The sequence below is a fragment of the Phlebotomus papatasi genome, chromosome 1 (assembly GCF_024763615.1).
Source record: "Phlebotomus papatasi isolate M1 chromosome 1, Ppap_2.1, whole genome shotgun sequence".
In the NCBI taxonomy this organism is placed as follows: Eukaryota; Metazoa; Arthropoda; class Insecta; order Diptera; family Psychodidae; genus Phlebotomus; species Phlebotomus papatasi.
The window spans coordinates 98,307,744-98,321,938 of record NC_077222.1 but is presented as its reverse complement, the minus strand read 5'-3'; the positions used below and the strand labels follow the sequence as shown (position 1 = coordinate 98,321,938).

The following is a 14,195-nucleotide window of genomic DNA, read 5'->3' as shown; positions in this document are numbered from 1 at the left end:
AATTATCATGATGTGAGTATTTATGTCTCCCCAGTTGTTTCACACATGATCCTAACATCCCACCAACACAATGCAGCATCTAAGGGCTCAAACTCTATGTTGAGATTCATAATTATGCATTTGAGATATGAGGGAATGGTAGGATGAAGAAAGACTGGATAAACAATTTGTGATCTGGGAGACTGCGTGAGATTGTCTGTGAGTGAGAATACAAATAGTGCTCTTGAGCCTCCTCTTGCCGTCCAAAAAAGAAAACTGGTGGAGCCACCCAAGGCCAACATAAGAGACAGCTCTGTGGGACATGCCGAAAAGCTGGGCAGCACTTAGGAGTCCTCGTAAGAATTTTTGGGGGAATAAAAATAATAATACATAGTATCATCTTGAGGTGTTACTGTGAGTGGGGTGCTCTCTTCCAACAATTTATTGTTTTCTTTTTTTTTTAGGTTCGTTTTCTCCTCTATGTTTGACTTTCTGGTTCGCAACATAACACAAACCGTCAGAAGATTGTATAAAAAGTAATTTCTTATTTCCACGAATACCACTTAAGACATTCTTCAATATGAGACCTTATCAAAAAGCACTGGTGCTCCAGTGAAATACGACCAACACATCCCGAAGCTTCTCACAGAGATTATATTTTTGAGAGATCCTAATCTCTTTTTGGGCAAGAGAACTTCTTGATAGCATTTTGAGGTCTCATTTGTTTTACGACACATTCTTCAGTGGTTCTTGCTGCCACAAGAATTCAAACCTCAACGGCCTTTTGAGCCCGATACAAATCTTATTAATGAGGATTAATTCAAAATCAGAAGCTGCTATTCATTCAGACCTCTCTGGACAATTAATCAACTCTGAAATTGCTCAGCAGAGTGATGAATAAAAAATGAACTAACGATTTGTAAATTATTAGATGTTCAACTCTGAGTATAATGAAAGTAGTAATTTCTCAATTATTTCCAAATTTTACAAGTAATTCCCAACATTAAGGCCTTTGAGTAAATAAAGTGGAAACAAGTTATACCGACATTCCTCAGCAAAGCTCTACAAAAACTTTGGTGATTCTTGAGATGGAATGGTAATAGAAATCAATTTTTTTTTGCCACCATAGACGATACCACATGCTATTTGATAGTCTTAACACGAATACCGATTCAGACGACCTTGTAGGAGAAATTTAAATTTGGTTATTATACAATTTTCAGTCATCTTCATTCAGAAATTTTAAAAGTCTGCTTTTTTGGGTAAGCAAAAACGGGGAAATTGTTGCAATGAGTAATTTCTAAGTCAGCAATTTAGTGCGAATTCTTCCTTCATCTCAAGACAAATTCTCAGAAAGCCAGAGAAAAAAATGTATTTACGTTTCACTTTTCTACACACTAAAAATTGCTCAGAATAAAATATGCTTTCTACTTGAAAGAATCTGGAATATGAAAAGAGTTCCCACATGAATTAGTTCCATTATCATTAACACAACAATACGCGGCGGGCTGACTCAAAATATTTTCATACACTGCGTATAGAAAGACATCCAATCTGGACATGGGAGACTTCTCAAAAAATATGCTCAACATCTACGTGGAGAAGCCACAAATATTATCTGAAATAAACTCGTTAGGGTGCTTGAACTGAATCTTGATTTTTGAATGACGAATCCTTGAACTGTTCCACTTGGGCTACGAAAGAATTGTGCGGGATTACATTGGTTAGAAGAATAAACCATTGGGTGTTCTACTCCAAAATACTAGTTCTTCTTGGGATGATTCTGGGGTTGGTGTGATTGTGATAAAAAAAAAAAGATTTCATGGAAACAAGAGCCGCCAAGTAACTCTCCCATGGGTATTTATTGCTCCCACCAAACTAACATGCCAACAAACTTACAACGTCACTGATTAATTTCAAGTCAATCAATCACCTTTTTTTTCGTCCATTTCATCAGTCTTAGAAAATAAAAGCACGCTTAAAGGATATTTGCCGTTTTAAATTAAGATCAGTCCATCAAATAACTGATGTTCACAGATTGTACAGATGGGTGGTTAATGATAGAGTTTTGGAAGGAAGAATTATTCCTATTCATGGGCATATATTCCTCAAGAGAGGAAAAAAAATCGCAATAATCTACACCTTTTGCGCTCCTAATAATTCTAACTCGTGCCTTTCTCACTATAAAATTCAATTTATGCCAACATCTCTATATAGGCTTTGATATAGCCGTCTTTGGATTTCCGCACAAAGGTGTATGATTTGGACATTTTGGGAATCATAAACACAATAGAAAATGGATGATCATCAATTTAATGATAAACAAATGGCAATAAAAGATGTTCGAGCAGATGCTTATTCAGAAGTTTAAGGTCAATTGGATTTTTCACGAAGATCGATAGAAATGGATCAACATTTCACACAATCCCATGAAATATTACTCCAAGTAATCTTAAGGAAGGGGCACTCAATGGGTCAAGTCAGTGTCCCGGGTTCGAATCCCCTTTAGGTCACCAGGAATTTTTCTGGCGTTAAAGGTGTTCGAATTGCATCCAGTGTGCTTCACTGCACTTGATTCCACCGGCATGGGACTGACAACCTCATCCCGTACAAGAAAAAAAAATAATAATGCATGTCTAGAAATCCCCTTGTGGGAAGGACTAGTTCCTTCATGGAATGTTGTGCCAGCATTATTATTATTATTATTAATCTTAAGGAAATTGGAGCATCAATAAGGCTATGTCGATATTTGTAATGGGTTTATTGCAGTATGTGCTGTACTCTGTACTGCGTGGAATTAAAATATTCTTGAAAGATAAAATGGTTAGGGGAAACTGGGGCATGACCGAACATTTATTTTTATTCTAAACTACTTGGACTTTAGATCTAAGACTAATAAGGTAAAGTACCCTCGAGTCGTCCAGTTTCTCAACTCGGCCAGTTGAATTATTTAACCAATTTTTTAACGTTTTATAGTCAATTTCTATTAAATTTTCACTGATTTACGTTATATAATAATTAGACCTTATAATGTTAGATCGGTAAGACCATATTATAGCAAATCTAAGTAAAAATAAATACTCTCACTGGCCGAGTTGAGAAACCGGCCGACTACAGGGTACTTTACCTTATCTTATTAAAAAATCGCAGTGTTCGGTGGTGCTCCAGTTTCCCCTATACCGGCCTATAACTGATTAGGACCAAATTTATTTTAAAAGTCGGTTGATAATTAGGCCTTCCATCAGAGTGGTTTAAATCTGACCTTGAAAAATTCGATTTCGAAATTTTTTCGGTCATACTAGGATAGGATCTCAATAGGATCGATAATAGGATTTTTTCGGTCATACTAGGATAGGATACTCAATAGGATAGTTTCAAGTCTTAAAACATATTTGAAAATAAAAATAGAAATCCTTATAGGGGAAAGTGCCCATGCTTTGCACGGTCCCAAGCTTTACAATGACTATTTTTTTTTCTTTTCTGAATAAATACGACTCCGCAATATATTTTAAAAACAAGAAACTTTCCCCTAGTTTTCAAAATATAGAATAGATGAATCACATTTATTGAAAAACATACAAAAAATTTAGTCATTGTAAAGCTTGGGACCGTGTAAAGGGTGTAAAGCATGGGCGCATTTTGCCCTAGCTATTTAAAAAAAAAAACTCTAAAAATGTTACAAGACCAAAAAGGGATGTTTCTAGAATCTAGATAATACTGATTTAAAGTAGGGCCACGGAAAACTGTTGATATTTTTTACTGTTTGATATCTAGGTCGGTAAAAATGTTGAAAAATTGTTAGATTGTACATTGTACCTCTTTGAATTGGATCAGCAAAATAAACAAAAAAAATATAAAATTTGATAATCTTCTGTTGAAATACAACAAGTCGTATTTTCAGATCAATTACAAATAATATACAGGGGTTCCGTGATTAGGGGAGACCGGGGTATTATGGAACAGGTGTAGTGTAGAACAAGGCGATTTTTCAGTTGATCATCAAAATAAATGGAATTAAAGCACTATACAATCATAGGCGGGATTAAGATGTATCTTGACCAAAAGAATTGATATTCTTGGTTTTATTGTTTGGATTCTGTAAATCATTCTTTCAAACTTGATCAAATAAATATGTTTTTGATGTTTCAGTTTTTCTCTTTGTATTCAGTAATAACTATTTATCAATATTTTGATTTATCATCAGTTAGCAGAGTATTTTGGCAAACTATTTTTATACATTTTGCAGATATTAGGGGAAGTGCTCATAATTTTTCACAGCATCTAATTTTGGACACTTCGGTGGTAAAATTGGACACTAAAAATAAATTGATTAAAATTATGAATTTTTATTTAAATATTTAATGAATAATGACTTATATCTAAATATTTGTTCTTTAGGGAAGATTATAACACTAAATTTGTTAAATTTTGAATATGATTTGAGTAAAAATTAGAAAATTAATGCTTATAAGCACCCTGTCCAAAATAATGAGTACACAGCTCTTTCCGATATCCGGCACTTTGATATCCGGCACTTTGATATCCGGCTGACAGCTGTCAAACACTGACGGTTGATTAACTCAAAACGTTTTTTTTCACGAAACATGCAGCTTGTCCAGAATGAATTAAAATGTTATTTTCACTTTATCAAAGCCTTTGACACTTAATTGTGTTACAGAATGAAACATAAGCGCACCACAAAGAAAATTCTGTTGTTATTCGACGAGAAAAATAGAAAAACCGTTGACCAGATTCAAAAAACTCAAATGTCATTTTGTCCCCACGTCAGCCAGATATCGAAGAGAGCTGTGTACTTTTTCCATACTACGTTATATTTCATTTAAACATTTTAAGTACCAAAACTACACATTGATTGGGATGTTTGTTATGTGGCGCGCATATCGTTTTACTGTTAAAATTAGAAGAAAAATAGTAATAATAAAGTAAATCTTAAGCAAAAATAGTAATTTTAACGTGGTTGTCTAGTTTCTAAATATACGAAAAGTGAAGAAAGGTGAGGAAAGTATGAAAAAAAGGTGTGAAAAGTGTTATATCGGAGGTGGCTGATAAACTGGTCAAAGAGAAAGGGATTGAAAGATTGATCAGGAAGACCACAAAGTTTCCCGGATAGTGCATGGTGTTGGGAAAACGTCTCTGGAAAGAAGACTGAAGGGATTTAAGGGGTAAAGATAACATTGTTCCCTAGGAAGTGCTTAACCTACCTTCAGCCCTAGGACAAGTACTTATCTCCAGAAATATCGAATTATCCAAGAAAAAACCATGTCTCCAGCATCTCTGTTCATGTTTCATACTGTTTCGGAATGGGGAGTTTAGAGAAAGAACGATAGATTATCTTTCTCCAAGAAATCCTATCTGATTTTCTGAGCTTAATCGAATTCTTGTATTAAAGTCAATATATGTGAGTATACTTTGGGCCATACAAAATTCTAAATCAGTTTTATGGATTTTAAAAATAATGTCTCAAAATCAAAACATGAAAAAGTATCGCAAACCTACCCGGTCTCCCCTATATTTTTATTACTCAAATTTAAAGAGATAGCAATAATCAACTCGTTTTCTTCAAATTGTTACTGGTCTGGAGTGCGAATGGTAAGGTCTTCGATAGTATGGTCTTCGATGCCCCTATAAGTCAACATTTTCTAGATAGGGAAGACCAGGGCAGATTGGTCAAGGGTAGAATTATCCAGTACAATGAATGAATAAAGAGCAGCAAACTACTCTTTATTTATTGAAATATTTATCAAATTGATTCAAAGATATTTTTTATAAATTATAGGCAGAAAAAAATCATGTGCTGGATAATTCTGCACAAATGCCCCATTTGTCCCTTTTCTAAACTACATTTGATTTAACCTGTACTGTACAGATGTGTTATAATACTGACTAAAAACGAGTGTATCAGATTTGATTCTTTATTCTGAGAAAATTGTGACATAACCTAACAATTCATTTCAAAAACCCTAATCGTAGGGGAAGTGGGGCACCTTTGAAATGGGGCAGCTTTAAAATTGGCCTTTTTCTCCTAGTTTTAAATGAAATTGGATCTTATTATGATATAAATCTAGCTCAGCAAACTAATTGCGAATTTCAGAGCTGCCACAGGTGCCCCACTTTCCCTTAGATAATTTTAGTGTGATAATCATCCTACAGACTATTCTGACATGAAAGGTAATCCCAAGGGTAATTCATGCTGATGTGTTCGTCTAGTAACTGCTCTTTTGATTCAAATGAGCATTATTCTGTGTGTCCAGAAGAAATATGAAAATTGCACGTTATTTGGGCATTTTGGGAAAATATTCATTGTTCGTTTGGAGTTATTTTGCATAAATTTAAGCTTTTTAAACGCACACTAAATTACCATACAAAAGAAGAATAAAAGACACTGGAATATACATTTTTTTGAGTTTATCTTATTCTTTTTTAGACAAAAAAGTTAAATTTTTGTGGTTTATGCAAGATCTACGTCTACGCAATAAAATTTCATTCATAAACACTAAAAATTCAAGTAAAAATTCATTGAAATTTAACGTGAGTTTATAGTCTCTGTAAATTGAATACTTTTTTTCTTGAGAACCGGTTAAATTTCCTGAGAGACTTGTGTATCATGGTGCTTTTTAGTGTCTTCTCCGGAGCACCATCCTCAATCACGCTTTCCTCAAGGGACAAAAAATTGTATACGTTAGTACACCGCAGCGTGGATGATCGGAGAATTGTTATCGACACTCATTCACCACAAATTCTCGCCTCTTCCATCCAAGATTTTCAATGCACGGCTCGTCTTGCGATGCATGTGAACAGGATTTGTAATTATGTGGTGTCACTGTACCGGTCGCATACAGATAAACATGTTTATATGCTGAAGTTTTCTTGAAGAAACTTATGCACCGGAGAAAAGTTTATCAGAGGGTTATTGAACTGGCAGGAAGTGGACGTTTACCAAATACCTTTCTTGCATCTTGGACAGGAGAAGAAGTACCAGTATTGTCGCTAAAACTGTATGGATGCTGTAGATGTACATCTCCTAATTAAGCCAATGTCCAACTACAAAGTCTTTCGCAAGAAAGTTTGTCTTTGTCAAATACGTTAAATTGCTTTCAAGTCAATAGTCGAAATTGATTCAAAAGAGTGAAAAATCATTTGTCAAATTGGTATTATGATACAAAAATGTTGTTATCAAATATTTGCTCAAGAGATTTTTCCCATCTTAGGTCCAACATTTACAAGAATTTTAAGAGCATCTCTCACAAGTTAAATACTAATAAAGAAATATTAATTTCACACATAATGAACTTTTGTTTATGCTTGCATATTTGCGGTGAAATTAGAAGGAACAAAAAAAAATCATCTTCTTGGAACTCCAATAAGAACCTGAGCGCCGAAAGAAGATGAAGAAAAATCAAATATATTGTTGCAATTCAAGATTGTGCCCTCAGTGATCTTGGTCCTAAAGGCTTTTTGGTTTAAATTACAGGGCGAATACATTGAAAACATGCGTGACAGACATCTCCGAAACTAATAAGATGATTGCGAGTAAAGAAGCATCACAGGGACAAAAACACTTTAAACTGATCGAAATGAAACATTTCACCCTTGATGCACAGCATCAATAAAAAAAATAACTCTTTTCCTCCAAAGCAATTGAGTAAATTTCTAATTTTCCAAATGTATACAATACCTTTAGAGAGACTGTCGAGGATATACCTTCTTATTTCTTGGAGTGAACGTTAAAAGAAACCTGTTTTCGAATTATTCAATTCTTCCATCTTCAAGTTTTTTCCTCCTTCTTTCTCCACAATCACGACGGATTCTTTATTTTGTGGTTGTTCTTCTTCCCTTAAACTTATCTCCTCTCCTGCATTTGTTGTTATTCTTCACCAACGTCAGTTTGGTTTGTTTTCAACTGCGTTTCTTAAGAGAATACCATCAAGATTTAACCCAATGCACATAAGAGTTATATGCATATAGACTGTTATGGTACACCATAAATGGGCGATTACGAAGCAATATTGGAACAAATCACAATGATTATGATGTTCTGCAGAACTGAAGAAAAAAAACTTATGGGAAACATAGTAAGGACATTGCAATATTCGTTTATGGGAAAATGACTATGTGGAATGTCAATACTTCCTCCTATTTGAACATACTCCAAAATTGCACAATCCAACAAAAGGTACAACACAAAGGCGCCTTGAGAAAAGGATAAGGAATAAAAACTTAATCTCTGGGAAATAAATCCTGATTTCTTCTGCCTGCACGCTACTGTTTGATCTTGCACTATGAAAATATGAAGAAAGTTTGCAAAAAAAAACCAAAATCGAAAATAACCGATTTAGCAGAGAGGGCTATCTTTAGACTATGGAAGTTCTAATTAAGCATGAGACAAATTTGTTTTGATAATTTAAAAAAAAATCGTAAAGCTAAAAACGAAATGTTACGGTTTTGCATTTGGAACGTTTTATTGTTTAAAGGAAATCAATAAAGATAAGGCTTGTATTGGTTGATTTTAAGGCCTAGGAAAAAACCTAATACGAAAGTTTACGACTTAAAGGACTTAAAGGTAATCAAGTTTGTTTTGGTTTTCACGAATTCACAAACCGTAAATGAAAGTTTGTAGGATTACGGTTTATTGATTGCTTGGGTCGTTTGTGTTCTTTGTGTTAGATAATTTTATGAAGACACCAAAGTGAACCGAAAATGGATCGAAATATTTGTTTTTGTCCTAAAATTAAGAAAAATTTGAAACCCTTGTAATTATAATAAAAAAATACTTTTTTTTAATCACAAGAAATAGGGTCATCCCACTTACAAAAAGAAGAAGAAAATCAGAAATTCCGAAGAAAATCAGAAGACAGAAAAAACTGGACATAAGAAAATTAGATACTTTCTAGGGCCCAGCTTGTTGGATTAACAAAGTACATGGTAGCCTCGTCTGCAGCCACTCCGGCAACATCTACGGGGAACATTGGTCAAACAAGATTCCATGAGGTGTATGAGCATTATCGAGAGGTAACTGTCGTCAGGCAAATACGCCTCAATAGACTCCGGTGGGCTGGTCATTTGGTTCGCAAGAATGGGGACAACCTAGCTTGGAAAATCTTTAGGGGTGGACTCTATGCTTCGAGGAAACCGACCCAGCCTCCGATGGACCAACGGCGTAGACCAGAACGCTAGTTCATTAGGGATGCGAAATTGGAGAAAAGTAGCGTTTAACAGGATCGAATGGTGACGAGTCTTGAGTCAGGCCAAGACCAGCAATTGGTTGTAGCGTCGATTAAGTAAGTAAGCCTGTTGGATTGCAGCCGCTGAAATACAGCCACTACCGGGAATCGAAATAAATAAAATGTCGCCCTTTACAAAGAAGGATAGATAGAGGCATTCACCTTAAACCTTAGGCAATACGAGTCTAGATAGGTACTCATGACCTAGAGATCACCAGATGAAACAGGAATGGAAAAGCTTCCATCTTCATTAAGAATACAGAACAGATCACAGCTAATGAAGATGAATCTATCAAGGTTATATGATCCGAACGACTTAAACCGTAGATATACCTGACACAATCATTGAAAGAAACTGTAAGACGAAAGAATTGTATCACTATCCACCGTAAAAAAGCTCTGCTCCGTACTTAAAGAAAGGAGGAAGAAGCGCTCGCGCGAAGATCAAGTGAGTATCACAGTGCGTGATACTCGCTTGATCCTCGTTTATATATAACAAAGTTTAGAGAAATCGTCAATCGGAGCAAATGACACTCAAATCATCGAGTTTATTCTCGGTGGAGATAGGAAAAATTCCTGCCTCAACCCAGAATCGAACTGGAGACCTCTAGTTAACTAGACGATAATAGTTTAACCAATTGCAGTGCATAATGCAATTGGTTAAAGGTCGTGTAGCATGTCAAGCAGAGCATGTGGCCTCTAATAGCTCAGTTGGTAGAACACTCGTCTAGATAACGAGAGGTCTCTTTCGATTCTGGGTGGAGGCAGGAATTTTTCTTCACCGAGTTTAAACTGGATGATTTGAATGTCATTTTCTCCGATTGACGATTTCTCTGTACATAAATACAATTAACATTGAACTAAAGTTCGTAAAATTCTCACAATATAACAAAGTTCATCATTAATGTTCAACATATCCAGCTGTAAATTGGCTATCTGGTTCGCAGTATGATGACGAAGCAGCTCGGAGCCTTAAGGATCGAAAGGACGAGTTCGATCAAACCTTCAAATGATCTACGTATCTAATACCCTCCAACAGAATCAAATAATTAAGAGTTCTTAGTCAGACCAACATCACAGTCAGACTAAGACAGTAATGTCTTGGTTAAGTAAACAGAGTAAACAGTTTAAGAAAGATTAAGACTTTCATTCTGGATGCTTTAGCTGAGCAACCAAGTGATTCCAATCAGAAGAAGCCACTTCCAATTAGGTATCCAGTTAGAACGTTCAAACCTCAAGCAATTTGAATTAAAAAACTGCTTTAAATATTGACCAAGTTCCACAGTTAAGACACCTTAGGTCTAAGCCTAGGCCTAAGCAGTATGTGAGCAATGTCTTTATTCAGAATAGAGGGTGTTTTGTGGATAGAACTCATTGTATCTTTTCTAATGTATCCTATGATGTTCCTTCCTAATTATGCAATTGGTTTTGCTTTCTTGAAGACAGAGGAAATGACCCAATGTTAGGGTAATATTTTCATGCTCCTTTTATGAATCCGACTTATTTTTTTCAGGAAATGCATGACTTAAAATTGACTATTAAAATATATTGCTATTAAGCCAGATTCATTAAAAGAATATTGAAGCCTGAAAACCTTCCCCTTGTGGTTTAAGTCCAGTAACAAGTTTTCAGTAACAAACTTTATAATACACAAGAAAGAAGATTACTCAATACAATATCCTGATACTAAATAAACTTTCTTGACAAATTGACCACCCTGGTTTAATGACACTGCACAAGTACAAAGAGCATTTGTCTGACCATTTTGGCAAAAAAATTGGCATTGTCTCATAGTGGCTCCAGTTATATGAGAATATCACTAAAGCTGTCTATTGCATGAACAAAATACAAATATAACATCTCAACAAAAGGCCAAGAGGAAAAAAGTACCTTTGGTAAGTTTGGGAAGAGCCATAGGCATTTCTCAGAGATTCTTTCAATTGAACATCCTGTGTCAAGGATTTTCTCAAACACTCTGATTACTTCTCAGTTGGTCTTTCCACAAACATAGCCAAAAATTTCTCGGAACTTACCAATATGGTATAAAAAACAGTAATATTGGAGGAAACATCATAAGTCATGCCGAGATTGGATTTGAAAAGAAAAGGTATCATATTGGAGCATTTTCGCGCAATTTGGAAGACTATCGTTGGGAACACACCCTCATCTTATGAGGTTTCTATTTATCTAATTTTTTCTTCTTCAAATCTCAAAATCAAAGGCATGCCCTCACACCATTTGTACTTTCAACAAAGAGTCATCTATCGAATAGGGAATAGTCAATAGAAAATTGTCATCATTTCAAACATCTTCCAATTCCCATCACCTTCAAACAAGCATCTTAAGGTGGATTCGGATGGTTTTTTTTCCTTGCATTCCAACAGATTTCTCAAGGTACAATAAAGCAATATGTGAGCAGACCATTATAAAAGGATGAAGAGAGAAAAAAAGCCGGTAACCTGTGCCTTTCTTCTTGAACATTGAGATTAAAATTCTCATCATAGAAATGGCGGGACATGTGTTTTGGCGGGAAGTTGGTGATTTATGTGATTTGCATGATGCATACAGATTTTTTTGGTCAATCAACTGAATTTAGTGGATTCATAAGTCTCCTTGGACTTGAGATCCTGGATAAACCTTCTTTCTACGACATCTTCATTGATGCAAAGTGATCTTGTGCGTGAGTTCCGCTCATCTTTTTTTTCCCAAAATACTTCCGTTTGAGAATGGGAAGAAACAAAAACAGGGGAAGAACCGTAAGTAAATATCCTTATAGTCATCTCAAATGTCCAGTTTGGATGAATATGACTTTTTTTTAAGGTATTGGAAGAAAAAAAGCAGTCCTGCTATGTCAACCGTGTATGGAAAATTACTGTGAAAAGGGATAAAGAGATCGAATATCAATTGACCACTTTTTTGGCGGTAAAATTTGGCTTCTTCTATTCATCTGAAACATGTAGCGCAGAAGCAAACATAGGAAGACTTTTTTTTGTAGATACTCCCGGGAGACCACCACATCATCCCAGAGAGATTTCACATAAAAGAACCTCTCTAAGGGACACTGAAATACGAGTGATTTATTAACTTGTAGAATTGCTGTAATGAGATCACTGGAGAATGACAAATTTTCTTTGGGGATGAATGAAGTGAGCAAACTTGCCTAATCCTCATTGACAGAAAAAAAAGTTCCAATTTTGACGATCTTTCTTTTACATAGTATTTCAATTTGTATATAGACTAATAAAAAATTTTAAGACACTCTCGAATGATCTGATGGTATCCCCCCAACTGAAAAAAATCCCATTTTTATGTCGATCCAAACCAGAAATTGTGCTTACACTCTAATTTTATAGTCTCCATGTTTTTGCTCATCAAACGGACAATTTTTTATATTTAGGGTAAAGGCTCATAATTTGGTCCAGTATGCTTATAAGCATCGATGTTCCAAGTTTGAAGTGCGATATTTTCAATACTAATTGACTTTTTTTGTTACTCTCTTTTCAGAAGGGTTGTTTAGAAACTTATTGGCAAGCTATTTATCGTCTTATTTTTACTAAAATTAGTTTTAATACGTTTAAAAATGAATTTATATGTAGAGGTGAATTTGACTCTTATTTTGGACAACATGGTTATTAATTTGGACAACTTGGCTGTAAATTTGGACAGCTAATCCGCTTCAACAGGATGCCCATTGTTCTTCATTTCATGAACCAATCATACCAAGTCCTCTTCCTGTTCATGTAAGAGAAACGTAGAATGTCACAAGAAACCCGGAAACTTTCCATATCATTCATTAAAGTGAGTTGACTTCGGTACTCCAAATACGTGCGGATTCGCTCATTCACTGGCCTTTCCGGGAGACCTTCAAGGCATTTCTCGCTACATCTCTTTCGTAGAGATGATGCTGCTTTGTTTCTCCAGGCATTTGTCCAACCTAGTCATTACAAAAGCTAAAACTTCACGAAATTTCGTGAGAAAAACACCTGTCCAAAATAAGGAGTATCACCTCACTGGTAAATGTCTTAAAAAATTTCCCATTTTTCAAACGAAAAATCTAATTCACAAGGCCAATCTCACTTCAGGTCAAATGTACAAATCACTAAAAACGTGAATCAACACAATATTCAATGAATATTTAATAATATCACTCAAAAAAAGCAAAGAAACATTGTTAGTACAGTAGACTCTCTCAAATTCGGGCATATGGGACCAAAATGTCAGCCGAATTAGACAGAAATTCGGGCGACAAAGTTTTTGAAATGCAACGATTTTTTATTCATGTGCATATAGATATTAAGTTTACACACTCATATATAACGTAAATTGCATGAAAATCCCTCGATAATGCAAAATCACATCAAAACTAAGACAAACCATGCCAAATTTGAGCATATTTGATTCATTTGATAATCATAATCAAACTTGAAAAATGACAACAAACTTTTTTCAAATGTAACCGCTGCCCGAATTAAAAAGTAGCCCGATCTTAAAAGAGCCGATTCATCACAGCTAAATAAGACTGAAGTAAACACGAAGTTCTGTCATATTTCTCGTAAGCAATTGCTCACACTGAATTTTCAACAAAGCAATTTCAACTTAAATCATATTCAAAATTAAACGTATTTAGTGTTAAAATCTTCCAAAAAGAACAAATACATAGATAAAATTCATTATTCATCAAATATTGGAATAAAAATCCATCATTTTATTATTTTTAGTGTCCAATTTTATCCTCAAAGTGTCCAAAATAAGAAACTGGACAAAATTATGTGCCTTTCCCCTACATCTTTATGGGCGAGTTTAAAAGAATTTTTATATGGTGAGGAAAAAAAGAAGACTGTGTATCCCACTGTTTTATTGATATCCAATATCCTCAAATGTGCGCAAAATAATTGAAGTACAATTAATAAAAATTCAAACAAAAGTCCCCATATTTTATCAACTAAAAATATAATGGGGTGATATTATGTTTGG

At 34.8% G+C, this 14,195-nt stretch overlaps 1 protein-coding gene across 1 annotated transcript in view; it reads right to left on the bottom strand.

The window, feature by feature from the left end:
• The window catches only part of LOC129809956 (M-phase inducer phosphatase-like), a 106,639-nt gene that overhangs the window by 42,536 nt on the left and 49,908 nt on the right, over positions 1-14,195 (bottom strand). The gene's annotated exons all lie outside the window — the stretch shown is intronic.